General features: G+C 59.3%; 1 protein-coding gene and 1 long non-coding RNA gene across 10 annotated transcripts in view; one reads left to right on the top strand and one right to left on the bottom strand.

Annotated features, from left to right (window-relative positions):
- PRDM16 (PR/SET domain 16) overlaps positions 1 to 27,548 on the top strand; it is a 317,539-nt gene that overhangs the window by 215,753 nt on the left and 74,238 nt on the right. The gene's annotated exons all lie outside the window — the stretch shown is intronic.
- Positions 646 to 5,896, bottom strand: LOC141572059 (uncharacterized). Of its 4 annotated transcripts, XR_012497092.1 has the most exons (4): positions 5,600 to 5,896; positions 4,095 to 4,558; positions 3,922 to 3,994; positions 646 to 2,245 (listed from the first exon to the last, which is right to left on the bottom strand). It is a non-coding gene; the product is annotated as an uncharacterized LOC141572059 (long non-coding RNA). The 4 variants fall into 4 exon arrangements; XR_012497093.1 differs by lacking the exon at positions 4,095 to 4,558; XR_012497091.1 differs by lacking the exon at positions 5,600 to 5,896 and having other exon boundaries at positions 4,095 to 5,080.

Here is a 27,548-nt window from a genome sequence, read left to right as displayed (position 1 = left end):
CCTTTCCCCCACAGCCAAGCTGGCATGGGGATGACCCCTCCCCCTCCGCCCTCACCTCCTGCCTGGGGCCTGTGGCTGCCTTGCCTCCAGACCCAGCCCCTGGGAAGTCCTCTGAGGGTCACCTGGTGAGGTGAGTGTCACGGGCCTTGAGCCTGCCCACGCACCCAGCCTCTTTCTCCGGACACCACCAGCGCTGTTAGGGGTCCACATTGCTCATAGGACTATTTCCTTTTACTAAAGACCCCAAAAGTTTCCAAAGGCAAAATGACAGGCTGGTTAACTTTATATCCCAACTCCAAAAAGATACATTTTCTTCTTTGTAATGCACTCGTTAGTGGTTACTGGCACGTTACATTAACTAATTTGAGATCGAATTATCAAATTTGCTCATTGCTGCTAGCGCTAATTTGAAACCTTACAATAAAGAACGGTTTGAGAGGTACATGAAAGGCTGCCACCCACAGCGGCGCCGAGGCCCATCCCCGGAGCAGAGCAGTGAGGCTCGCAAAGGGTTCGGGGTAATTGCAGTCATGAGCCGGAGTTGATTGAAGAAAATTATACCCCAGTTTTTCACTACAAGTTTTTTTTGTGTGGCTTTTCTTAAATTATGCGGTGAAATTCAATTACAAGGGAAGACACGTATAGGACTTTTAATAACTGTATTAAGAGCATCTTTCCAGCTCTGTTCTGCTCCGTCTTATCGAGTTGTTCACCGACAGCTTTCTCAGATTTGTTCTGTTCCTGAGAAGTTTGGGTATTGAATTTGTTTGTTTGTTTTTTAAGAAAATTATTTGGTTCAGATTCACTTTTTTCCATGTAATTTTTCTTCTTATTTTTCTACAATTTAAACTAGAAAACGTGGGAAAGGAAACTTTGAAGTGTGTGTGTGTGTGTGTGTGTGTGTGTGTGTGTGATACAGTTTTTTGCAGCTTGGGGTTCTTGTTCCATCCTTGCCAGACAAACACTCATGGTCCTGAACTTCCCCGTAAGGTGGGAATGTCAGTAACCATATTTCTATATTGCAAGTAAGAAAAGTAAATTTATGAATTCCAAGTATCTTCTGGATATTTAAGGCATGCCAGAAAGCAATAGAGGGTGTTTTTTTATTTCCCTGCTTATTGAAAGATTTGTAACAATAAAAAGTAATCAGAAAGCCAAGGGAGCTGCACTCACTGCCAGTGCTCTGCCTACTTTCCTTAGAAAAATGCAACTGTGAGTGAAAAAGAAAGGCCCCTGAGCTCTGTAATTAATTCATTTACATTCTTAATGCCACAGATGGCTACAAACGTGGCATGACATTTGAAGTGACACGCGGGAATTCCCACCCAGCCAGTGAGTCCTGCTTCACTGTCTGTCAGGGAAATCGGGAGCAGAACGTTCCTTCAGACCCCGGGAGCAGAAACACTTCCGGGTGGCATCCCATGTGAACAGGACGGTGGCAGTCAAGGGTCCAGCTGGCTCCAAAGGCCCCCCCCACACCCCCACACCCCCCACCCCGTCCTCCCTGCTGCCCAGCAGGGCTGTGGGACAATGAAGACCCCTTGGAGCAGGGCTTAGTCGCGCCTAGAGTGTGGGGTCCGCTGCCTCTCTCTGAGGCCCAGGGACAGGTTAGGAGCTGGCAGCAAGGACAGTCAGACCCATCGCCCTTTCCTTCTGATGTGCTTGAGCGTTGATTCCAAACCGTCCAGCCTTTGCCAGCTTGGGAGCGTTGGCCTTTGGCACAGGGCTAGATGGTGCGAGGTGATGGGGGCCGTGACCTGCCTCCTGGTTGTACCTGAAGGAGAGACCCGAGGCCCCCAAACCAGGCTGGGCAGCGTGTGGGCCGACAGGGAGAGAATCCCCGTTGGGGTGGGGACTGCAGCCTGCTGGCTGCCCCTGGCTCCAGGGGCAGAGGAGGGCGGGGACGCTTTGAGCACGCGTCTGACCTCCAGCCTCACTGCCCCATTGGAGAAAGAACTGAGGCTCAGGGGTCAGACTGATTTCCGACCTCAGGGCAGAACCGAGCTTTGCTGGCTCCTGGCCTGGGGGGTCTCCTGTGCCACCCCAGCCCACCCACATGACGCTAGAAGCCGTTGTCCACGAGCACATGCTTCTCCCACAGCTTTCAGAGCCTGGGCATTTTCTGCCCACACTCACAGGAAGACAATGCAGGACGAGCTGGGTTCGACTAATGGGCCTTCCAGCCTGTGGGCAGCACAGTGAAGCCCCCGGGCAGCCGTCTTCCCAGCCAGAAGGTGGCGGGTGCCTGTGAAGGGAGAGAGCAGTAGAAAGGCTGTTCCACAAAGAAGTGCTCAGGGCTCCCTGCCACGACTGCCAGGTATGGCCTCCTGAGAGACCTGCTTCCTTTTTCCTGGAAGCCGAGCTATGCAGAGTGTATACCCGCGCCCTCTACTGTTGGTTAGCTGTACTGCAGCGCCATCATAAAATGCCTCCCAAATGTTATAAAAAGAAATGTGCAGTGGGACGACACAGGAATCTTAAGGACCAGATCCTCCAGGTCCCTGGGAATCTGCATGAGGCATGGGCCTATGCAAGGTCCCACTCAGAGGTAACTGGGGATGTGTGTGTATGCTCACATGTGTGGGGCGAGTGTATGTGTTTGGGGCCAGTATGTGTCAGTGTGCGAGGTGAACATGCGTGTGGGGGGCAGTCTCTGCAGAGGCCGAGGGCTGGGGCCCCCAGGGTGCAGCCATGGGAAGCAGGGCGGGGTGCGGGGCCTGTGGCCTCGTCTTGGAGAACAGGCTTGTTTCCCAGGTGGCCTGGGTCAGGTATTATCATTCAGGGGCACAAAGTCTGCGTCTGTCCACCTTGACGCTGAGTGGGGAAGAGAGAAGAAATCGATAGCACGTTCCTGCCCATCTAGAGAGAAACCTCACCTGGGGCAGCCGCGGCCCTTCCCACCGCAGCCACCATCCCAGCACCACACAAAGTCCTCCTGAGGCAGAGATAGGACGAGTCCTTTGATCGCCATCGATCCCGACCCCTCCAAAGGCTTCTCCCAATCCTGGGACTCAGAGGCCCTGCCCACCCCACCTTGGCTGCCGTTGTGACACCAGAGCTTCTGAACTACACCTGTGATGGGGGCTGTGCCAGGCCCCGTGAGCGCCCTGGGTCAGAGGGGACCTTGCCGCCCGTCTCCCTGCATGCTGAGGAATGCAGGGTGCCCCGCCCCCAGCTTTGTCACAGCTTTGTCACAGCTCCAAGAGGGACAAAGGCCGGACACTGGGCTTGGTCCTTGTCACACACCATGGGAGCAGCCCGGGTGTGGGTGCAACACGGATTCTCGCAGGACGAGAGTGGGGGCAGTCAGGAGAGGGAGCGTGTGGGGGGGATGCCGAGGGAGCCTGAGGCGGTGCCTGCATGTGCGGCGCCTGAGCAGGGAGGGCTCTGCGTGCGCTGAGTGTGTGTGTACGTGTGTGTGCGTGGGGGGCTGTGTGTGAGCGAGATGGGAATGGGGTGTGAGTGTGGGACTGAGTGTGTGGTGCCTGGTTTTCTGGGAAGGCTACTGCTCCCTGAACGGCCTGGGAGCTCAGAGCCCGAGAGGAAACAGCCAGGAAGGAACGGTCTGTTGATCGACTCCAGCTATGTCGTTTTCTCCCCTCAGGAGCCTGTGAAGCTCATGCTCCTTGTAAAGACGGAATTGACAAACAATCGAGAATCCTGGGTGCCCCCCTCGCCCCCCCCCCCGCCACCACTCCAGCCCGTGGCTGTGGGAGCGAGTGTGCTCTAGGCGGCCCCCCGGCCCCTCCACCCCTGGGACCCGCGCCCCCACCCTGTGGCCAGCAGCAGGGGAGCCCTTGCTGTTTTGTGGGCTCCTCCCCGCTGTTCAGCATCCTCCCAGCCCTGGGGCCGGATTTCAAGGGCAGCTCTGACTCCCCAGAAGTGGGGGTGTCTTGTCACGGGAAATGAGCCCGTTCTCACCTGGTCTGTCCATCTTCCCCTCTTCCATTCAGAACCTGCATCCTGCTGAGAACCCGCTGCCCTTGCCAATTCCCTAGGGAGAGGTGAAGAACATTCCATGTTATCTTTAAAAGTGGGGTTCATGGCCTTCTCGATTTCCTGCTTTCTGGCTGAGGTTCAGTTAACTGGCATGCCTGCGTTTCCTGCTCCGGGCTGCCGGGACCATGGGGTGTGGTGCGTCATCTCTGGGCAGCCACCAGCTCCTGGGGAATTTGCTGTGACTCAGCCGGTGGGGACAGACTCCTGTGTTGGCTTCCAGGCATCGTAGCATCACAGAAGGGCCCGTCCGTGGTGTCCGCGAGCTTCTTAGAGTGCTGTGTGCGCTTGGTGGGAAATGAGAGTCTGGGGTCCTCTTTTCAAACGGATTCCCTGAAGGTCTTGGCACGTAGGGCTCAGGAGCATCAGGGCCACTCCACCAGCAGCTGTTCCTCGCTGTTTTCAGTTGCAGCAAACCATGAGGACGGGAATAACCAGGCATCTGCCACCCCAAGGCGACTTAGAACGTCGGACCGCCCAGGTTTGGAAGAACTGGGCAGACATTAGGGTGCCAGGCTGCAGCTGGGAAGCAGGCAGTTTGCTGAGTTCTGACCTTCAGGCCCTGCATGCAACCAGAGCCCTGGACGTAAACTGCCCTGCGAGCTGATAGAAGCGGCAATTCCCCCCCCCCCCTCCCCCGCCAACCTGGGGAGCATCTTCCTCCCTCTCAGGAGGGGCTCCTTGGGACCCTCAGGGGGCCTGGGGAGACGATCGACTGAGGGAGTAAGGAACTGTGTGGGCTGGGGATCCCCACTGGCCATCAGTAGACACCCGTGAGCCCCAGGCTGGGGACCCCTGGCCCCACCACGGGGCTGGAAACCAAACATGCACAATCGTAAAAAGCACCGTCAAGGGCACAGACGTGGCCAGGTGGCCGCCCTCACCAGCCTGACTACCCTTAATCCAGAGCAGTAAAAACGGCAAGGCCCCACATCCCAGAACCTCGTCAACAAAGAGGGCTTTTTCCTGAGTATTACAGCCCCTGGCAGGGCGGGTAACAATGTGACAGCTTATGCAATGCTGTCAAAGAGGCCTTTTCAGCTCGGAGAGCCTCGGCCCGTCGGCTCCCACGTTCTGCGTCTCCTTGGGCGGCTGCCGGCCGGCCAGCGGGGCTGGGCGCAGGCCTCTCAGAACAGCTTCTTCTCGGAAACGGGAAGGAAGGGGCTGGGGGGTGGGCAGGAGGGGCGGGAGGAAGAGCTGCAGCTGAAGGAGCCCAGCGGGCAGCGCAGCGACGCTCACCGCCCGGGGCGCATGCCTGCCTGGCCTGACAATGTGCTGGGGCCGCGGTGCAGCCAGGACGGTCACGTGGCCCCAGGACCCGTGTCCCTCCTCCTGGCCACTCTGCAAAGAGGGACAGACCGGACATCCACAGTGGGTCTGGGGGGGGAGCTAGGCGCCCAAGGAAGGGCCTTGCTTTGCGGGGCTACCCCACCCTGTCCCCTCACTGTCCTCCTCTCTGAAGCCACACGCTCCGATGTCCTGCCCGCTGGCCTGGACCTACTCCCTCACTTTCCCAAACTCTCATAGTGACTTCAGACAATCTCCCCAGACGTGCTCCGCTTTGCCACTGCGTTGGGGTGGGCGCAGGGTCGTAGACACCAACCTGCTAGCTCATTCGCTCATTCATCCATTTATTCCCGGTGGAAAGAGTCTGCGGTCCTTGTCACCTAGGACAAGGGCCAGAAGCCTCACCAGTGCCAGCCTGGCCCTCAGGGCGCTGGCCTCTCAGCGGCACCCGTCCTCATGCAGTCACTGACTCCCTAGTGGGAGCCCTCATACGCCGGGCAGGAGCTGAGCAGGGCCTGAGTCCGGGGAGCTGAGTCCTGCAGAATTGTCCCGTTGCATCTGTCATGACACCCCCCGCCCCCCACACACACACCCAGTTCTCAGCGTGGTGAGTGATCAGGTCTGGACACAGCCAACTGCCAGCCTGCGGGCAGCACATGTGACATTCATCCTAGTGTGACACGAAGCCGAGGCCTGGCAGTCAGCTGTGCCCTGGGCCTGGGCCCTGAAGGACACTGGAGGAAGTCCTGCTTCCGGGTAGGGGCACACAGTGCGAGCCCCCCCAGAACCCTGGCTCCAAATGCCCCCCCCACCCCAACACAGAGGGGAGTCACCGCCCAGGAGGGGCAGGCCCACAAGCCCACCCAGAGATGGCCCAGCTCCAGGCCCCCCCTCCTCTTCTCTTTATGTCCTGACTTCAGGAGCATGCTTCCCTTGAAGTGGTTACCCGAAACCCCAGACCCTCGGTGAGGGATGCGGGAGTATCTCCCAGAAAATCTCTTAGGCATGTAGAGCCCCCTGGTGATGAATAGCCCAGAGCAGGACAGGTGGTAAGAGGACACCTGCCGTGAGGCGGCCCCTGGCTCTCAGGACGGGAGCAGACGGCCTGGTGGGCACAGCTGCAGGGCCGGCTCCATCCTGCTGGGTCAGTGCTCTGCTCGGGAGATAAAGGCAGCGGACACTTCTGGGGGGGGGGAGACACTCCTGAGGGGGGCAGGGGACGCAGGTGAGGGCCCAAGTGCCCCCAGGAAAAAGGACACGTGAGTCCTGCTGGGCAGCCTCCACCATGTCCCTGAACCCTGCCAGAGTGGGTTTCCCAGCAGGGGTGCCTATGGGATGGCTCTCAGGGACCTGTCAGTGTCCTAGAGCCGCCATAACCGAGTGTCACCAACTGGGTGACTAAAAACAATGCACATTTATTCTCCTAGTTCTGGAAGCTGGAAGACTGAGATCAGGGTGTGAGCAGGGCTGGCTCCTCTGGGAGCTCTGAGGGTGACTCTGTCCCAGGCATCGCCCTGGTACTGTTGGCTTCTGGGGGCATCACCCCGACCTCTGCCCCCTCGTCACACGGCTTCTTCCTGTGTGTCCCTGCACTGGCCTTCTTTTAAGGCCGCAGGCATTGGATGGAGGGCCACCCCAACCCATTGCAACGTCATCTTACCTCATGTCTGCAAAGACCCCATTTCCAAATAAGGCCCCATCCTGAGGTTCCAAGCAGACGTGAATTTGAACCTACTGCAAAAACCACGGTCAGCTCTAGAGAAGGGCAGTTGCTGCCAGAGTTGGCCTAGGAGCCTGTGCCCCGGCCTGGAGGCCGGTCAGCCAAGGGCCCCCCCTGCCCCCCCCTTTGCACAGCCGCCACACACTGAGCCCCAGGAACGGCCATCACCAGCCTCAGCCCTCGAGTCCCTCCTGCAGACACGTGTGCAGCCCCCGCCAAGGGCTAGTCAGGAGCAGAAGCGAGGGGTCCGCCAACGCCTGGGAGCCAGAGCCCAGGGCAGAGGAGGGGACTGGGCGAGGCCACCTGTCCCAGCACATGCCAGGCGGGTTGTCTCCCCGGGAACACTCTGCTCTGTGTCTCTGCCGGCTGCCCCATGGGCCTGACGACAGGGGAGCTGCTTGGTCTCCAGGCTGGGGACAGAGGAAGGGGCCTCCTGCTCCCACCCGGCCGCCATTGGCCTCACTGGGCCATGTCTCTTCAGTCTCAGAGAGAAAGTTGCTCCCGGGGCTGTGGGGAGCCCGAAGCCTTCCCCAAGTCCAGCAGGAGGGCCCCAGCCAGAGGGCGCAGAGGGCAGGCTTGAGACTCAACTAAAAACTAACATTTGGAATTCGAAGTCTTTTTCTGTCTACTCTCCCCTTTTCCTTTCTTGAATTTTCGTTCGGTAATCACCTCAAAGCCACCTCCCAAGGCCTCGTGAGATTTCAGGGACAAATGGTCCAAGTCCAGGTGTCGCTTTGCCCCCGTGAGTGGAGCAGACTCTGTGTTGGACGTCTCAGCTTGAGGAGGAGGCCACAGTGTGAGCTGGTGGGCGGCTGGGTCTGAGGAGACGCCTGGAGCCTCTGCCGGGGCCTCTGCCACCTGCCTGCCTCCCTGCCTCCGTGACATTCGTCCCCTCCGTCCCTTCACCCCACCCCCTGGATCACGCCAGGAGTCATCTTTCAATGCCCCGTCCACACAGTTGGGACCAAACAAACGCGGCAGGTCCCGAGCAGGGATTCTGTTTATCCGACAATAAGTTATTTGACCCGGGCGCTGATCCGGTTACCGATACCAAGTGTGTCAGCTCCCCGCCTGCACACGGCTGCCACCCGCAGACATCGGGCGGGAAGCCGGGCCTCGTTTGGGAGGCCACATCACAGGCAGGGAGGACACACGGCCCCAGGTGCGTTGCTTGGCTGTCATGGCTGCCTGCCCAGGAGGGAGGGACCTCGAGAGGGTCGGGGTAGGCCCACATGTACATCTCAGAGCTTCAGGAGGGAACCCTGCTTCCGGGGGCCCTCACAGTGCCCGCCCAGTCCAGGCAGCTAGTCTGCGATCTCCCCACTGTACCAGTAGGGTTTTGGAGGCCCAGGGCATGCCTGGGGCTGGGTATCTCCTGCCCACTGAGCAGAAAAACCCTCTCATGGGAGAAAACAAGTAGGAAATGCTGGGGTTTCTCAGACACTCTTTGGGGAAAGAGCAGGGGTCTCTGGGGACTGGGACGTCCCTAACCGCAGGGCCGTCTTGTGCTCAAGCTGTTGGACGCCTCTCGGGGTCCACATCACCTGCCCCCACTGGGCTGAACGGTGAGCTGGCTGGTCCTGGAGAAGCCCCGCGACGCCCGCCGTGACCCCGCAGTTGCTGTGGCCGTGGGGTTCCGAGTGTTTCCTTGTCAGGGTTTCTCACCCTGGAAACTGCTATTTGTGGTCAGAGCAGCTTGTCGTGGGGGCCATGCAGGATGTTCACAGCGTCTCAGCCTCCACCCAGCATGACAGTGACAGCCAGAACTGTCCCAGACACTGCCAATGTGGGGACAGGCTGCCTTGGGGGGGACAGGTGGTGGGCAGTATGCCAGGAGTTTTCCTTACTCCCCCAGCATCTGGGGCTCTTGAGAAGGTGGGTAGGAGACAGAGACCCTCCCAGTTCAAAGGGCTGCAGGTCAATGTACCCCCTGGTGCCAGAGAGACTCAGTGGGCACCCGTGTCACTAGGGCCCTGCCATACAGTACAGCCCCTGCTCTGGGGCAAAGACAGGCCCAGGCAGAGACGCTTTTGTGCTGGGAGTGAGTTATGTTAGAGCCTGGGCGACCTTCCGCCCCAGAGAACCAGGATTGGTGTCGTGGCCAGCAAAGACTCTGGAGCCCCCAAAACCCGTCCACATGCTGGTTCTGCAGCCTGGTGCAATTTGGGGCACATTATATGACCCTCTGTGCCTCACGTCCCTACTGTGAAAAGGTGAGAAGCTCGGCACTATCCCTGGCTTTGTGTTCAGACCCAGTGAGGCAGTGGGTAATGAAGGACTGGGCAGCCATGCTGGGGGCTAAAACACCCCACCCCACCCGCCCCTCCCCTTTGGGATGGCAAACTGAGGAAGCACTTGCAGCCCCTCCCCTCTCCCCAAGCTGCGCCCCAGGGCCTTCCAAGCTGTCCACCCAAGGCACCACAATGCGTTCTGTTAAAGCCAGGTGTGGGTGCAGTCCTGGGCTGAGCCAGTGCAGGGGAGACCCTCGATTGGATGTGGGTGGTCTGCCCTGAGGAGGGGACTGGGCTTGGCCTTGGCCTCAGGCTCTAAGGAGCTCTCACTGTGCCACTTAGGAGACTGTCTCCTGGTTCCCCCTCACCCAGGAGTCCTGCTCTCGGACCCATGGCATGGTGACCGTGTGCCCACAGCAGTGCTGGCAAGTCACGGCAGGGGGCTGGTCTTGGGGCTGGACTCTAGCTGTGCTGTTGGGGAGGTGGGATCTTTCAGGTCTGCAGAAAGCCAGAGAGCCACAGTCATGGTGGGGGGCCATCCTGGATCCAGGGTGGGAAGGTAGGGGCCTTTCCTTTCACTTCACCGTCTTTATAAAGGGCTGAGCGTCAGAGCAGGACCCCTCGGAGTCACCCGCCCACACTGTTTGCATGTGGGGATCCAGTTCTGCAAGAAAGAGGTTCATGGGTGCCCTGGATGGGTGAGATGGGAGGGCCGGGCCCTTGGCTGGCTTGTGGAGGCTGCACCTTCACACAGGGCTTGGTAGGGGGCAGAGGGGCTCACCATCGACCTTGAGACTTGCTGTGGCTGAGGCACTGGACACACTGTCCAGAATAGTTCTGACCTCAGCATAAGGAAAACTGGCAGGGAAGAGGCTGTCGGCTCACCAGGTGCCCCTTGCAGGAGCCATTTGCAGGATGCTACTAAGATCCGCAGAGGTGGGGAGTCTCCTGGACAGGCTGGCCACCCGCTGGCCAGGGCAGGGTCTTAGAGAAGCACCAAAGGCAGAGGACAGCCCTCCCCACCCAGGCGAGCCCTCACCCTCCTGCCGCCAGGCCCGGTGGCTGGGAGTTATTCTGGCTGCGGGAAACTGAGCATCCACAGGGAGGAAGACCCTCTCCAGTCTGCGTAGTTTCCTTGGGGAGGGCTCCAAGCTACCCCTCGGTCAGTGGCAGCCCTTCTTCCTGTTCTGAGTCCTCAGCGCTCCCCACCCCCACCCCCCACCCCCCCAACAGGCGCGCCATAAGGTTGGCCTTGGGCTGAGGTGAGTCCCTCCAGCTGGGAAGACTGCCCCCAGCGGGTGAGTGGTCCCTGCAGGAGGAAGGCTTTGGACTCCCTGCCCCTTTAAGAATCAGGCCCATCTTGTTGCTGGCATCTCTGATTCCCGTGACAAGTGATGATAGGGAGCCTATCCTGGGAACAACAGGAGAATTCTCAGCCAAGAGGGGTTAAGGGTGCCTTTGAGACTTCTGACCACCCACTTCACCTTGGACTTGTGAGTCTCACTGCAGCCTCTTAACTCTTGCCTCGCCAGAGCTGCCGGCTGCAAAGCTAGATATGTGCAGACTTCAGTGCCCTTGAACCCTGCAGTGGTGACATTGAGCAGCGAGCACACATTCCACCTTGCAGACGCCCTGTCTGCTCCTTGCTCGGCCCCTTTCTCCTCCTCCTCTTTCCCTCATCTGCCTCCAGTTCCCTGAGCCCGAGCACCGTCTCCCAGCCGGAATCCGCGTTAGCTGTCAGAAGCGCGGCTTCCCTTCCTGTCTCCATCCACCTCATGGTGGTCACCGTTCTGCTCCTGGGCCTTAGGCATAGCCCGTCCCTCAGCCGGCCTCCAGGTCCAAACCCCCAGTCAGAGGCCCCCCAGGACCCACTTTTCCTGCCTTCCAGAGCGAATCAGATAAAGCTTCAGCTGGCGACAGCACCATCCTGGAAGGGCTGGGTGCTCGGAGAAGCTTGTGAGGAACAGGTAGACCCGGGAGACCCTCGGATGTTTGTCAGCACAGAGGGGCCCCCCTGCTGCGGGGCTGAGGAGGGAGACACTGAGCCTGAGTGCCCCTCTCCTCTCCCAGCTCTGCAGACACTTTCTCACCTGCTGCCCTGTGGCAGAAATTGGAGCCCGCCTCGCGTGCCTGCCGGGGTCAGGGGGTGAGGAGATAAGAGCTGGCCCTTTGTGTGGGGAGCTTGGCTCTCAGATCGCAGGAAGTGGGCCTGAGCACAGGAGAATAGCCTCACTGGGAGTGGGGAAGCGTGGCTGATCCCATCTGATAAGGAAGGACGCTAAACCCACACTGACAGGCCCTCCGCCCGCCGCCCACCGCAGGCTCCAGGCCCTGGAGCGGCTCCTGCCCACCAGCCTGGAACGGCCCAGCCTGGGGCCCTGCACTGGCCTGCACCCCCATACTGGGTGGGCTCTGGCCCTGTGGGTTGCAGAGGGCCACCAGGCCAGGCATCTCCTCCGTTGTCCCTTCCCCCTGGCTCACCGATGGGACTGGGACGGGGTCCTGGGAACCACCTGCCGGGCGTCTGGGGCACAGGCTGTGCTTCTCCCCCATGCAGGGCGAGGCTAGCGGGGCTGTGCTGACAAGCCCTGTCCCAGGGCCTATCGATGTGCTGCCACTTCCTCAGAGGAACCCCCCAAACCAGAGACCCCACCCAGAGGGGCTCCACACACCTTTGTTAAACAAACAGGCGAATGTTCTAGGCTAAGCAACTGCTGGACGGTGCACGAACCCAGGGAGGGCAGTATGTTGGGGGGGGGCTGCCCTGGGTCTGTTCCTTAAGAAGTCAGCCACATCCTGGAGGAAAAGACACTTTTCCCAGTCCCCGCACTAGCAGCCCAGCAGGATCTGGGGCCCGGGACTTGGCTGTCCCTCTGGTGGGAACAGCAGAGACGATCTTTCTGTCCGATGCCCAGCACCCTCCCTGGGCTGAGACATTGGCAAGAGGCTGAGGAGCCATCACCCCTGGGTCCCCTGTCCTGGGCTCTGCCCGGCTCTGGGCTCTGTTCTGGGCTAACTGGCCCCTCATCAGCAGCCTCCTCACCTCGGGTGGAAGGGCAGTGAGCTGTTGCCCTACCCCCGCCCCCTTCGACCATCTATGCTCAGCCCTGGCGTGGTTCTGGGACTTCTGGCTCGGGGTCCTTGTTTCACTTGACACAGATGTACCCAAGTCTCGAGGGATGAGGGAGTGTGGCCCCCAGGCCTGGCAGTGGCTCAACCATATCCCTGAAATATAAAGTCTGACCTTGGGGCTGGGTGGGCACCCCTTGGGAAGGGGACAGGCTGGTCTCCCCCACCCCCAGGGTCGTCCAGGACAGACCCACCTGCTCAAGGACACCAGTCCCCCCCCCACACCCCTGCCCGCCCCAGGGGCTCTCTCTGCTGGAATATTCACACTCTTTTCCAACTGGTGACCTGATTGGGGACATTGTGTGCACTTGGAAATTGTAATTAGATTCGACCTTGCTTTGTGTGCTCGTTCCCAAGAAAATCATCTATTAATTGATTCTAATTACTCTTAATTGTTTCTCATACGTTTCACTTACGCAGCCCTGTAGTTACCGGCAGCTCTGGGTGAGACCAGCAATCACCACCCCCCCCACTGGCAGGGCTGGGGGAGCCCAGGGAGGCGGCGGGCGGGGCCAGGCCCTTCCCTGCAGCTCCAGGGCCTCCTGCCCACCCCCCCAGGGAGGCTGGGTGACCGGCCCCCTGCAGCTATTGACTTGCTTGTTTTGTTTTGTTTTTTCCCAAATCAGTTTTTAGTGTCAAAGGTTGATTTTTTTATTACAATAAAATGCATGTAACATAAATGTATCATTTCAGTCACTTAAAAGTGGACACTTCAGGGGCAGGTAGCACATTCACAGAGCTGTGCAGCGATCACCTCTGCCCAGTTCCAGAACATTCTAAGCGCCCCAAAGGGAGACCCCCTCCCCATGAGCACCACCCTGTCCCCAACCCCAACCCCCACCCCTAGCCCTACTCACTGTCTGGTCGATGTGCCTGTTCTGGGCATTTCACATAAATGGAGCCACACGCCTGTACATAGCCTTTGGTGACCTGCTTGTGTCCGCTCAGCGCAGTGAGATCAGGGCGCCAGTCCTTTTCATGGCAGACGAGTGTCCCACTGTGTGGCGGCCACGTATTTGTTGATTAGCTCATCTGTTGACAGGCATTTGGGTTTTTGCTTTTGGTGATCGTGGATGGCGCTGCTGTGGGCGTCCCCTCGTGTTCAAGTTTCCGTGTGAACATCAGTGTCCGTTCTTACCATGTATGTCCGGGAGGGGGTTTACTGCTGCAGTTACTGTGACCAAGTGTGATGGCGTCGGTAGCAGAGGTGGATGGGAAGGAAAGCCAAGGTGTTCCGGGGAAGTGGCTGCTTGTCCCTCTGGGGACACGGGGAGACCCTCGGGGTGGTGGGGCTGGGGCAGACGAGGCCAGTGCATGAGGCAGGGCTCTGACTCGGGGAGCCGGGGCCCTGTGCTCGCTGGCTGCAGAGGACAGGAAGAGGGAGGACAGACCTGCCCCTGGAATGTGCAGAGGATTAAAGCACCTTCTTCCAAAACCTTCTCAAATCGTCTCTGTGCCCAAAGCCCTCGTGGCCCAGGTGGCAGACTGGGAGTCTAGGTGGCTTGGTGCACCTTTTATTTATAAGCTGTGTAATCCAGGGTCCGCCGTCCCCGGGCGTCTGCTTCCTCACCTGTCAGATAGACGGGCTCATGAAGTGACCTGGGGATGGGGCTCTGCGTGGCCCCCGCCTGACACAGTGTGAATAGGAAACGTGGAGGGAGCCCAGAGAGACCCGGGACCTTCCTGGGTGCAGGACCACAGGTCCGGACCCCAGCCCAGAGTTGGGCTTCCCGTCAGTAAGGCCACAGAGAGATGCCAAGGGCACGAGAGAGCCCGAAACCCAGCCCTCCTGTACCCTGAGGGCACCCGAGGTCACTCGGCTCATTGCCAGGGTCACGTGTGGCCAGCGGAGGCCAGGTCCACCAGTTCTGCTCATGTCAGTGTCTCAGAGGTTCCCGGCTTCACCATCAAGTGTTAGCCCATCCGTCCTCACCCCTCCTGCTGGCTGGGCCGGCCCATCACCTGCTGTCGCTGGGAAGGAAAACGAGACACAGAATGAGCCGTTGATGCCATCACAGCAAGGCCACCACCACCACCCCCAGCACTGCAGGACATGGCCCCGAGCCAGCTGGGAGCGCCCACCTAGAGACCACCTGGGCTCCGTTCCGATGCCACCCTCGCCCCTCAGCTTCCCCTCCTGCCTCCAGCTTCCCCCCAGGTCTCCAGAGTGACTCCACTGTGCTCACGACAGCAGCAGCCCTGGAGCACTCGCCAGGAGGTGACCTGACTGCTCCTTGCTCTCAGCTGGCTGTCACAGCCAAACCCACATTACAGGTGAGGGGACAAGATGAGGTCGTCAGTGACCTGACCCATACGACAGTGTCAGCACCTGTCACCCTGTGTGCTCAGGGACAGAGACACCAGCCCAGAGTGCTGCGTCCCCAGGCGGGAGCAGAGACACAGGCGGGCACCCAGAGGGGACCCTGGACTTGCTCCAAGGCTCCGAGCCGCCCTGGAAGCGGACGCGGTTGGTGGAGAGCTCAGCGCTGTGTGCGGAGGCCTGAGCAGAGGTGGCGTCGCAGTGGGCACCTTGCTGCCAGGGGAGACAGCGGGCAGCTGCCAGCGGGTCCCGTGTGAGGAGGAGCACCTCACAGGGAGCCCTTTCTCGGACCTTCTGCTTTGGAAAGTGAATGAAAGGGCGTTATTGAGCCGGCGAGGGAGGGACAGGGTGGGGACCTGGGAGGACGCGGGAGCAGCCCCCCCCACCCCAGGCCTCCACTGGGAGCACGGTCGTAGCCCAATCACAGCCAGTGAATGGCGCGTGTCCCAGAGTGCGCTTAGCGAGACCCTGAGCGAGCGGAGTTTGTGTGCTTTAACTTGTGACTGGCCAACGCAAGCAAATAAACAGCACTTCAAAGACAGGAGCGTGGTCGAGGACATCTGCAATCCAACCTCTGGCTGGGGTTTCAACACAACACGCCCTCGGACATAAATCTGCAAATAAACTTTCCAAAGGAAAACATTGACTTCTTTCAGAATCCACCCTTATTCCATGTTCCGTCCAGTGTCCTGGTAGAAAGTGCCGGCCGGGCACGTGTGAAGAGAGCCGGCCGCTATCGGCTGCCTGCCTGCTCCACCCCAAGCAGCCCTGCAGCCCCAGCCAGCTTCACAGGGCTCACAGGGGCCAGGCCACCGCGTGCTGCCGGGAGGGGTGGGGGCTGGGCAGGCCCAGCTGGAATTCCGGATTCCAATCCTGTGCGACAGCCAACAGAAGAGGTTGTGATGTCCCTGTTGACGGACCCCCCCAAATGTCACTGAACTAAATAGAAGTCAGCCAGTCCCCACAGCTGTGCTTCTGAGGCCTGTGGAGGAGCAGGGAGACCGTGGGGCCTGCCTGTGAGGCCGTAGCATGTGGGCCTTCAGCCAGCCAGATGGCGGTGTGTGGGTGTGTGGGACTGTTTGTGTGTGCGTCCATGTGTACATGTGTGCTGCACACATTGCATGTGCGCACACGGGGTGCATACATGTGTGTGCACGTGTGTGTGCGCGCATGTGCAAGTGCCCCTCCGTGGAAGTCTAATGCAGGAACAAGGAGAGGAAGGGACTGCAGGAGAGTGGGTGGCTTTTCTCCCGGATGCTTTGAGCATGCCCAGTGCTTCCTGCTCCGCAAGCATCCAGTTGCTGCCTCTCTGAGCTGACAGCCTCCCCTCTTTTTGGGAGAACAGTCCTTGGTTGAGTTCTTAGAACCCTGATTTCTGAAGCTGTAGTGTTGGGGGTAAAGCAGACCCCCAGGACCGAGCTGGAGTCCCAAGGCATCTCCTGCAGGGTCATTATTTCTGGGTGCGGGGACCTCTTTGCTCAAGGCCACCCCGTGCAGCCGCCATGCCAGCACAGGAAGAATGGCCGCCGGGCAGCGTGTGGAGGCTGTGGGTGCACACCACACAGCCCTCGCAGCTCTGAGCTGGCAGACTTGTCCTTCACATGATTCGGGACAGTTCTCCATTTGCTCTCACTCCTTGGGGACACCAGGTGGCACCGGAGGTAGCATTTGTAACTGATTTGCATTTCCACTCCCCTTTCCCCTAGTGATCTAGGTAGAACCTTGACACCTTGAGCTTTGGTTCTGGAAAGAAAGGAGGGAGAGACAAAACACAAGTGCACATGCAGACACACATATATGCACAGACACGCACGTACAAGGCAGGTTTGTGTGCACAGAGAAACATGTAAACGCACACATACACAGGCGTGTACCAGATACACGCATACACGCACGCACACGTGTGTCCACAGACATCCATGCACACACTTAAGACCCACAGGCTCACCTGAACATATGCATACACACGCACACATACGTGCATGCACATGGAGACACATATGTGCACTCACACAGACTCCTCCCGTTTTGTGAGTCCATCCCCAGCTGTCATTTTTCTGATTTTCATTTTTCTAGAGAAACAAACAAACCAAATTCCCTTTTGGGGGCTGTGAGAGACCTTACCTGGCTTTTCCGAGGGAGATTCCATGTGGGGAGGGGGATCTGACAGTAAGGGATCCCACCATGCTGCAGGGGCTGTCGTGTGCTGCCAAGTCTCCTCCATCCTGGGCTGACATGGGCCAGCGGCTGGCTGCTTTGGCCACGTCCTGTGGGACCAGGACGCTCCCTTTACCCCCGGGGATCTGAGCAACAAACCGAGAAGCTCAGAGGCCCCCGGGCCCCCAACCAGACTTCCTGATTTCAGGGGCTCCTTTCACGAGGGCGGGGGGCAGGAGCGCTGCCCACCCTCCTGCCTGCCTGGGACAGGTGGCTGATGAGTGTGTGTCTGGCTCTGCTCAGTGCTGATAGCCCAGGCTCCGACGCCGGGCACTGGCTGCCTGGGAAGCACCTGGAACCACGGGGGTCTCGGCCATTGTGCCCCCTGGGCCTCCAGTGCAACCTGGGCGGAAGGTCTCTGAGCATGGATGGGATGAGGGCCCTCTCTGGGCAGACACACCCCTGCACACGGACCCCATTTTCCCACCTCCGAGGTCAGAACTGGGTGGCCAGGGCACAGGACCTAGGAGGACCTGCTGCAGAGGGCACATGGTCCCACAGCAGCCACCACACCATTTCTGCCTCTCTGGGGCTGTGCTGGGCTCCCCAAACCCCGGGAGACAGGAAGGACCTGTTCTGAGTTCTGAGGGTGACAAGTGGCCTTGGAGCGTCAGAGCCATTTACCTGGCTCTGTCCCTTCCAGGTCCCACCTTCCCAGGCACTCCTGGAGGACAGTTTCCTGGCCATGCTCTCCTCCGGCTGCTGAGAGTCGAACCACGTATTATGGGACACTGTCCCCGACACAAGCAGGCCTCCGGGGACAGGAGGCCCCCCAGCCATCTCGGCACCCCGGCCCTTGCCCTGGATGAGCCATAGGCAGGCCGCGGTGCATCCGTGCCATGGAACCTGACTGCATAGACAGATGGGTGAGGGGGGACAACCTTGGGGTCAGCAGGGCCTGGAAAGTGCTCAGAGCGGAGTGGAGAGGGCGTCTAAATCCACGTGGCACGTCCTCCTGGGCTCCCTGGAGGACAAACCGCTTAGGCTGGAACTCAGAGGACAGAGAGGCTTTGTCCCCTACAAAGGGACACGGGCAGGGAGGTCAGGCAGCTGTGGGAGGGAGCTTCGGCGAGACCATCACCTCAGTGCTCACGAGACCCCACCTTGGGCCCCCTCCCCCCATGCATGCCTGGGGGTCTGGCTTAGGCATTAGCATCTGCCCCACCCTCTCGAGAAGTGTGCCATGTGGGCTGATGCCCACTCCCTGCCCGGCACCTTCCCTCACTGCCATCATCAGGGGCACACCGTCCGCTTTCAGGGGAGGAGGAACCCACGGGCTGGGGACGCGGCAGGGGGCAGGTGCTGTCTCGTTCTGTGGGCAGGTGCTCTGGGCTGGGCACAGGCTGAAGCTGGAAACACAGCAGTCAGGAGTGGGGACCCCAGCATCCCGCCCCATCTGGGGCCTGGGGACGCCCACAGAAGGGCAGTGCGGGGATGGCCTCTTTCTCCCTCCTGAAACATGTTGGGGATACACGGGACATAATGAGACACAAGCCTTTACCTGATGAATATCTCAGGAGGGTCAGCAAAGTGCCGATAAATGCCAGGGTCCTGCGTCTGCAGAGCCCTGTCACGGGTTAGTGCGTCCGGGGGTGTCTGCAGCATTCCCAGGGAAAATAAAACAATTATTTTTGACAACGTGCGTCAATACCATCTATGTTATTTCCCCCGGCACAGTGCTCCCTCCCCCACACCATGGCCATCCCTTAGGCACTCGTCTGTGTCTTCAGGAAACAGCCAGCAGACTCAATAAGCCAATTGTTAGCTCCATCGATCTTATTTGGGGTCCTGAAAATTCAGCAGACAGCACAGTGTTAAATTATTAACTAAATGTTTCCACTCGCTGGGGACATGCTTCTGCAAAGACCATCTAGATGAACAATGGCCTCTTTATGAAATGAACAGCTGAAGGGCTGGGTGGGACAGGGAGCAGAAGTCACAGAGTGGCCAAAGGAAGGGCCGTGCCCCCTGCATGGGGAGAGGAGCCCTGGAGGGCGTGAGGAGGCGGAGCACATGCCGGGGAGACCAGGCAGTGCGGTGTGGGGTCCCAGGCTCTCGTTAGCCAGGTGGCTGGCTCTGTCCCGCCTCACTTTGCCTTCACCATACGGGACGAGTGCCCACAGGGCAGAGGGTTGTGTTAGGGTGAACGCGCTCTCCAGTGGGAAGCGCTCAGGCTGACACCTGGTGCAGCTTGAAGATGCTACCACTGCACCCCAGCCAGGCCCCCCGCCACCAGCTGGTGTGCGGGGAGCACAGAGACAGTGGGGACTCGCCTCCTTCATGCCCAGCAGGGCCAGGCCATGTGCCAAGGGCCGGAGACCTGGGGTGGGGCATGTGGACCCAGCCGCAACCTCAGGAGCTTCCATTTGTGTGGGGAAGGCAGGTGTGCAGGGTGAGGGCAGCTCAGGGCCCAGGACACCAGTGTCAGGCCAGCCATGCCAGTGCCGCCCATTGTAAGGGGCAGACAAAATGAGGAAGCGTTCTGAATTCAAAGGTCGGAAACGGGAATTCAAAACTGAGTGAGGCTTCAGGCCGCAGTTCGGGGCACTTTTCTCAGGCTTGCTTTGCTCAGCAGCAGGAGGCAGCCAGAGACTCCCGCAGTGGGCACTGAGGGCAGCTCCCGGGACCGTGCCTTTGAACTTCATACGAAGACACTCGCACAGTTGGGACCCTTGTAGCTTCTGCTGCTCAACAGAATGATGCTTGCACGTCACCCGGCTGGCATACCGTTGCCTTTCTCAGTCATGGCCTCTTTGGGTGGCACCTCACAGGTTGTTGACCCGTCGTCCTGTGGATGGGCATTTGGGGTTGTTTTCAGATTTGCACTATTATGAAAATAGTTACGATGAACATTCACGTACAGCCATTTTGTAGAACTAAGTTTTCGTTTCACAGTATATGTTATCTCGGGGTAAAGTTGTCGGCGCATAGGATAAAAGCACATCTGAATTTATGAGACGTCGCCAAGTTGTTTTCCAAAGTGATCAACTACTTTGCATTCCCACTGGCAATGATTAAGTTCTGGTTGCCCCGTCCGCCCGGCATTTAGCATTATCAGCCTTGTAAATGTGAACCACTTTAGTGGGTACGAAATAGTACCTGGTGGTTTCCGTGTGCGTGTCTCCGATGGCTAACGATGTGACGTTTATTTTCATGTCATGTGCCTGGGAACCTTGGTGTCACTGCTTTTGTGAAATGCTTTTTTCGAGTCTTTGCCCACTTTTTTTTATTGCATTGTTTGTCTTTTTAATGACAGTTTTTGTGGAGATCTTTATGTATTCTGGACACAAGTTCTTAGTCATTTATATACATTGCAGATATTTTCTTGCAGTGTGTGGTTTGCCTTTTTTACTTGCTAAACAGAGTTTTTTGATTAGTGGATGTTTTTAATTTTTTTGAATGTTGAGTGCTTTTTTAGCTTTTTTTTTTTTTTTTTTTCAAATATTGTTCTGCTCCATTTTTTATCTCTTTTCTCCTTCTGTGACTCCAGTTACACATACACCGTATATTACCCCACAGGGCACTGTGGCTCTGTTCATTTTGTTCCAGTATTTTTCTGTAGAGCTGTGTTCAAGTTCACTTACCCTTTCTTCTGCCATCTCCCTCTTGCTGTTAAAAGCCCATCCAGGGATGCATTCATTTCATGCTCTGTACTTTTTCGTTCTAGAATTTGGTTCTTTAGTGCATTTTCCATTTCTCTGTTGGCATTTCCTATCTGTGCACTCCTGCTGATCATCTTTTCCTTTACGTCTTTGGACAGGTTTATAATAGCGATTTTAAAGTTGTTGTCTGCCAAGTCCAGTATCTGGGTCATATCAGAGTTGGTTTGTCTTGAAAAATTTTTCCCTTGACTATGGGTTACCTTTTCCTATTTCTCTCTACATTTAGATTTTTTTTTATCATATTGTATTGGTCATTGTAGATGATACATTGCGGAAACTCCAGATTTCGTGATCCTCTGAAGAGTGTGGGGTTTTGTTCCAGCAGACCTTTCTGTCACCTGCTGCTCACCTTAAGGCCACCTGGCAGAAGCTGGACTGCACACTTGGTTAGGGTGTATCTGTCTCCGTTTTGCTTTTGGTCTCGGGGGTAGGCTTTGCTTTTGAGGCATACCCTTCTGGACTTTGAATGGAAAACCAGAGAGTTCACCAAACCCCTCTGAGTTGACAGGACTCTAGGCTCTCTTCCTGCTGTGCTGGGGGCAGCTGAAGTCTCGGCTTAGCCTTCTCAACCTTTCAGCTGTCAGCTTTCACTGGGCTCCATGGAGTTTCCCTCGGGTGTGGGTAATGCAAGGATAAGCCCAGGATTTAGGGGCTGATATGCACCCTGGGGCTCCCCTGCCTGTGGTGCCTTCTTCTCCAGGATTTCCCCTCAACTTGCAGCGGCTCTGGCAGCGTCCAAGCCTGTGCTCAGACGCTCAGTCGGTACTGTGGCTCTCTGCTGTGTTCTGGCTGCCCCGTGCCCAGTGGAAGGGGCGGTGGCTTCCAGGGACAAGCGAGATCATTGTGGCCTTCACCTGTGCCGCCCGTTCTGCCGAGGGTCACATCCCTTTATATTCCGCCTGCTTTCTGTCACTCTCTGATGCCTTCAAATCTTTTTTAAAAGGTATTTTGTCCAGCGTGTATAATTGATATCTGCAGGACGGTGAGTCCAGCATAAGCTATTCCACGAGTCCTGGACCCAGAGTGTCCAGAACCCCCACTCTGGTGTTCCACGTGCCCATCCACGTGGCCTCGTTCCTTCACCCTCGCCACAGCCCAGGGCAGGGGCTAGCATGAACACCGTTCCCATTGGGCGGCTGGCAAGAATGAGGTTCAAACTGGTTAAGTGCGTGACGCAAGGATACCCGACTGGTGGGAAGAGGACTCGGCTGGTTGCAAACCCCACACTCGTCCAGCTGTTGGCTCTGAATGTGTCGCATGGGCACAGCCGGACCCAGTCCCGGCCACCCTCAGGTCCCCCCTTGCTGCCTTCTGTAGCTCAGTTTTTCTTGGCGGCCTTTTCCCTCTACCCAGGCTGCTCAGTGCCCCCAGCCGGGCCCCCAGGAGCCGACAAGAGCCCCACAGAGGCCATGTGGCTGTGGGCCAGAGTCTCCACTGAGCAGGGACAGTCGGAGGGGCTGCTGTGAGTGTGAATATAAAAGGGGGCATTGAGGGGCGGGCTCCAAGGAGACTCCCTCTCCTTCTGGGCGCACAATATGGCCTTTGTGACGCCTGGCAGGGCCGGGCTGAGCGGGAACTCGCCTCTTTCTCCTCGGGAGAGATTATTTCATTTAAAAATAATTGAATGTGGAAAATGTTGGATATGGAAACTGTTTATCGGGTTTCCTTTTTTGTTTCTCCTGCCGGCTGGGCCCGCAGTGGCGAGCAGGGCTGGCCGGCTGTGCTCTGGGTTCCGCGCAAATTGGGCGGGGGCTTCGGGGTTCCCAGCGGACGAGCCTCGGGCTGCTGGTGCGGCCATTGTGGTGAAGGGGCCACCGAGAGTCAGGGCTCTCAGGCGGGAGGCTGGGCTGGCTGACTGGAGGTGGCGTCCGTCTGGATGCACGACGGAATGTTCTGGATGTGCCGCCGTCCCCATCGCCCCAGTGATTCCTCACTGTTCCTCACCCGGTGCCTACGGCCCCCCACTCCCCAGGGCACTAAGCCTTCCGCTCAACCCTCTCCATCCTCCGTCTGTCCTGGGGCTTCCTTCTTCTCACCTTCACCCACCCTGTCTCCCAGGGACCGTGCAAACTCCTTCAAATCAGTCTTGCTGGCCAGCCAGGCCCGCTCCCGTGTCCTCCGAGCATGCCTGAAACTGTCCTCTGTCCTTCTGGACATCTACGCCAGCCCCCTTCTCGCCCCTCTTCTGACAACACACCTGGTTAGCGTGCGTGTGCCTCAGTCTCGCTCTTATCTCCGGACGCAGGCTTGGCTCCTACAGCAAAGCCCTTCTGGGCTTTGAGTGGAAAGCAGACATGTGCACCACGCCCCCGTGAGTCGGTGGCTCCGGATTCCCTTTTCCTGCGGTGGTGGCCCAGGTCAGAGGTCACTCTGGCGACCCACACAGCACCCGCTCGCTTTGGGGCATGGATTAGCAGCTGCACGAGGGAAGCCTGCCCTCAGATGCACGCCCATCCCTGGTGTGTGGCAGCACCCGGCACACACTCTGGGGTGTTTGGAGAGATCGAACGTTTGGTCAGTTCGAGTCGGCTCTGGGACAAGTCCTGCCAGTTGTTTCCATGTCCTGAGCCAGCCCCTCTCCCCGAGCATGCGTGTTTTCATCAGACTGGGGTTCGCACTGCGACCCGATCCTCCCCGAAGTCCTCAGAATGGCCACGGGGCCGCCCGGCCTAGAAAGCATCTCCTGGCCTCTCTGAGAGCTCCTTGGGGGCCTCAGAAGATGCTCGGCAGGCCCAGCTTCTGAGTCCTGTCCCGGGAGGTGCAGGGAGTCCAAGAAGGTGTGTGGCCCGGGAATACAGGGCAGGACGGGGGCTGTGCCTCCCGGGTCACTTGCCCTGGAATTGTGGTGTCACCTGAGGTTCCACACCAGGAAGACATTCATTCAGAGAGGCACCAGGGCAGCCAGAGGGAGCCTTGAAGGGACCTCGGCCCCTGTTCCAGATGGGGAGCCAGGCCCAGGAAGGGGAGACGCCTCCAAGCCTCTGCACGCTCGGGCACAGACATGGTTCCCTGGCATTAGCCCTGGAAGGAGTCAGGGCACCCTGCACCTGGCCCTGGGGAGCGGTAGGTCCCATAATAAGCGCTGTCTCCGTCTGCTTCCGGAAGGCCCCCCCTCCCACTTGTGCACCCAGGACAGAGCCATATACAGTGAGTGCTGCATCAGTGCCTGTGGAACGAAGGCAAGAGGCAGCCAGGGGCCAGCTGTGCAAGGGGCAGCAGTGGGAGGTCAAAGCCATCCCCCCTGCGGTCAGTTCACAGGAGCTTGGGACAGCATGAGCCTGGCTCATGGGGAGGGTCACCCATCATTTTGGCATGTGAAGTTGGTGCCTCTTGGACTTGTGGGGCGTGCCCACCATGGACAGGCGGGCCCCAGGCTGAGAAGGAGAAAGCCACGCCCAGGGCCCCAGTGCACGCAAGCTACAGCCTGGCCCCCCCACGTGGCCCAGGTCCCCCCACAAGGCCCCAGCACTTCCCACAGGCGAGCACTGGCCCCTGAGGAGCCTGTAGCACGGAGGGCAGCCACCTGCTCCTGCACAGTGTCCACTCCGAGGTCCATCCCCCATGGCTATGGGGTTCCCTAGGTGTCCCCAGGGCTGGCGCCAGGCCCTGGGTGTCCCTGAGGATTTGAACCCTGGGCTGTGTATCTTAGTGGCTCATCAGCTTCTTGCTAAGACCAGAATCGACCTGCATGTCAGGCTGCTCAGGCTGTGCAGGACCACTGGGCAGAGAGAGCCCTTCTGGTGGCAGGAAGCAGAGCTTTGTCTGGAGCAGGGAGAGGGGGGAGGGGAGCATGGAGAGGGGGGAGGGGAGCAGGGAGAGGGGGGAGGGGAGTAGGGAGGAGGGAAGGGAGCAGGGAGAGGCGGAGAGGCCGCGAGTTGCCTCAGGCAGGCCCAGTAGCCCAGGCCTGGGAAGTCCTATGGCCGCCAACGTTTCTGTGCCAGCCTCAGGGTGAGGATGAGACCCTCTCCTGGCTCTGCCTGGCCCCAGCACCCGCCCACACTGGGCGCCGGCTGAACTTTCTGGAGCCGCCTGACCACCTGGTGGGTCCATTTTCAGTATTCGTGAGGAAGCCCCAGGAGAAGCCAGCAGAGGAGAGAGGCGAGGATGGGCAGCTACTCAGCGCCATCGTAGACCCGCGGCCGAGAGCGTGGGGGCAAAGAGCTGTCATCATCAGAGCAGTGGGCACGGCTCTGCCACTCACAAAGGTGGTCTGAGTGTGCAGGCTGGGCCGGTGGGCACAGCGAGCTTCATAAAGCCTCTGCTCCATGAGATAGCCCAGTCCTTGAACTCAAGAAGCCCCTCTGGGAAGGTGCCCGTGAATGTCAGGTGCCACCCAGCCCCATGCAGAGCTCCTGACACCAGCCATTGGGTTCTTCGCAGGGACCACACTCCTCCCCTCCAGCCCTGGGGAGTTGGGCTGCAGTGAGCCACCAGAAGGGGGTACACAGGAGGGCCCTTCCCGGCCCCAGTCCAGCGAGCAAGTGGCCTGTCCTGGCCCGGGTAGGGGGAGAGGAGGGGCAGCCAGGGGCAGGCGCCCACTCAGCACACCGGGGCTCTTGGCTCCTGCCTGTGGAGGGTGGTGGGGGCTGGGCACCACGTGCAAACTGGTGGCAGGACAGACTTGGGGTTCACACACATAATCACAGTGATTATTGAGTCGGGGGCCAGAAGTCAATGCGTTTCTGCACATTTGTCAGCAAGAAACCGCAGTCCACTGGCCTTGCCCTGCCCCCTGGCCGTGACAGTGCCGCTGGCCGGCTGTCTGGACGCAGCGTTCCCAGACCTGCTCTCTGGCTCCCAGCGAGGGTCCCTGCCCCAGACAGATAAGATAGAGCGGGTGTCGGGAGGAGGTGCCGACAGGGCTGTGCCAGCACGCTGTGAGTGATCAAAGCGTCTTGAGAAAGGTGCTGACGTGGCCACCACGCTTAATGAGGTCATCGCCGAAGCTGTTGCCCTGATAACCCGGGGGTCAGGCGCCCAGCAAGTGCAGCACAGGGAGCAAGGCCGTCGAGACCCAGTGCCCGCTCATTTCAGGCCCTCATCCCAAGCGCAGCAGGCCTGCCAGTCCTGGGACAGCCGAGGGTGGACCCTGAGGCAGTGGTGGTGGGGAGGGCAGCTGTCACCAGGGAGCTCAGGCTGCACCTTCTCCCTCCCAGGTCAAGGGTCAGCTCCCACGCCTCTGGGAAGGTCCTGGCTGTGCTGCCCTGGGGAGCTCTGCTGCTGTGTAAGCTCGCTGAGCTGGCCTCTGTGCTGGGCGCGAGGGGGGGGGAGCCTGGAGCCCGGTGGCCACCATAGTGGGCCTGGCTTTGCTCAGACGCCCTCTGCCGTGGACGTGAACGGCTAGCTCAGTTCAGTCCAACCCAACACTCTCTGCCTGGCCCGGCCTGAGCTCTGAGTGCTGGAGGGGAGAGCCACAGGACACCTGTCCTCGAAGGAGGAGGAGGGGTGCCCTTGGAGAAGCCCCCGCCCCACCCCACCCCCCGACTCTCCCGGTCTCTGTTGCCAGGTCTCCATTGCCCGGTCTATGCAGCCCTGAGCTGTGGCCAGGCTCTGGCTTGGTGAGTGTGCAGGTGTGACGCTCCAGTCCAGGTGACATGTATGTTAGCGCAAAGATGAAGTTCCTTGGGGACCGGTGTGGCCCGCAGGACGCCAGCAGCCCGGGCTGTTCTGCGGCCCCTCACCCTGGGGCCAGGGATGGGGGGAGCCTCTGCCAGGAGTCAGGATGGGCAGAGGAAGGGCTTGGCATCCCTGTCCTGGTCGCCCTCGGGCACAGCGTGACTTTGCTGAGGGCCTTGGGTGGAGCGCCCAGCAGGCAGGGCCCATGGCACAGGCAGCTTCCCTGTTGGCCCCCCACTCAACAGCCAAGCCAGGCCCCAGGCAAGCCACTGCCTCCCCAGGCAGAGCTCTGTGTCTGCGGGCACCCCCGACACGACACACTGCTTCCTTCTTTCCAGGCGTCAGACACATTTCCGTGCCCGGTGGGTCGCGTTCGGCCAGTCCCAGCCTTTTAGGCCACGCAGCCCCAGTCCTTGCAAAGCCCCCTGCGAAGGAGGTGTTGGGGCTCCACGTGGAGTCCTTTGTGTTCTGGAGCCTGGGAGAGAAACAAATCAGAAAGCCATTTCCAAAAATAGCCAGCACAGAGTGGGAACTGTCTGGGCTGTTGCAAGTTCGCACGGGCCCCCTGGGTGGCCCACTGGGGACCAGGGAGCTGGCATGAGCTGCCTCCCAGACCCAGACAGGCCAGGCTCGCCGGGCGGCCCCCAGTGGGCCCTGTATCCTGGGCCCTGTCTGAGCAGAGGGCCTGTGTCTCCCAGGGTCCGCCCAGGCCTGACGGGCTCCTGGTGTCTCCCAGCCGCCCTCAGCGACCGGACAGTGGGCAGGCAGAGGCACCGCGACGGGGCTTGGCACAGGGAAGCCCTCCCGGGCCTTCAGGGGGAAGAGGCCTGCTGTGGGCGGGCGTTCTACAGATACTCCTAGAGCTTTGTGACTCGGAACACAGGTCACAGGGCTGTGTGTGGGGAGCAACCTGTCCTGGGGCCCGTGTGGGGTCCCAGCATCTCTGCAGAAGTTGCCTCTGTAGGAACTCGAGGGAGCGTGCCAGGCAGTGGGTGCAGGACTCCCCCCAGCAGGAGGCCTTCACCCCATGACAGCACCCCACCCCACCCGGTCCTGAAGCTGGGTGCCCATGGCCGCAGGTGTCCCGGGCACAAACTGGATGGTGACTGCAGGGTGGCACACAGGGCCACGGGCCAAGGAGTAAGTTGGTCTGTGTGCAGACCAGCCAGGTGATTTTTATGTTTTATGTAAAAAGTCAGAGGAGTATTTTCGTCTTTCATGCCCTTTCCCGTGATAGCTGCACTAACGCTGCATGGTCTGGGCCTGTGAACACCACCTGGCAGAGAAGGGGGCGAGGGTGGGGGTTGGTCCCTGCCAGGCGGAGCGCCACTGGCCCCAAACCTGTTCTCTCTGCCTGCCCCACACAGGGT

The sequence above is a fragment of the Rhinolophus sinicus genome, linkage group LG06 (assembly GCF_036562045.2).
Source record: "Rhinolophus sinicus isolate RSC01 linkage group LG06, ASM3656204v1, whole genome shotgun sequence".
NCBI classification, from domain to species: Eukaryota; Metazoa; Chordata; class Mammalia; order Chiroptera; family Rhinolophidae; genus Rhinolophus; species Rhinolophus sinicus.
Note: the sequence above shows the minus strand (reverse complement) of the source record. Positions and strands in the feature narration are given on the sequence as shown.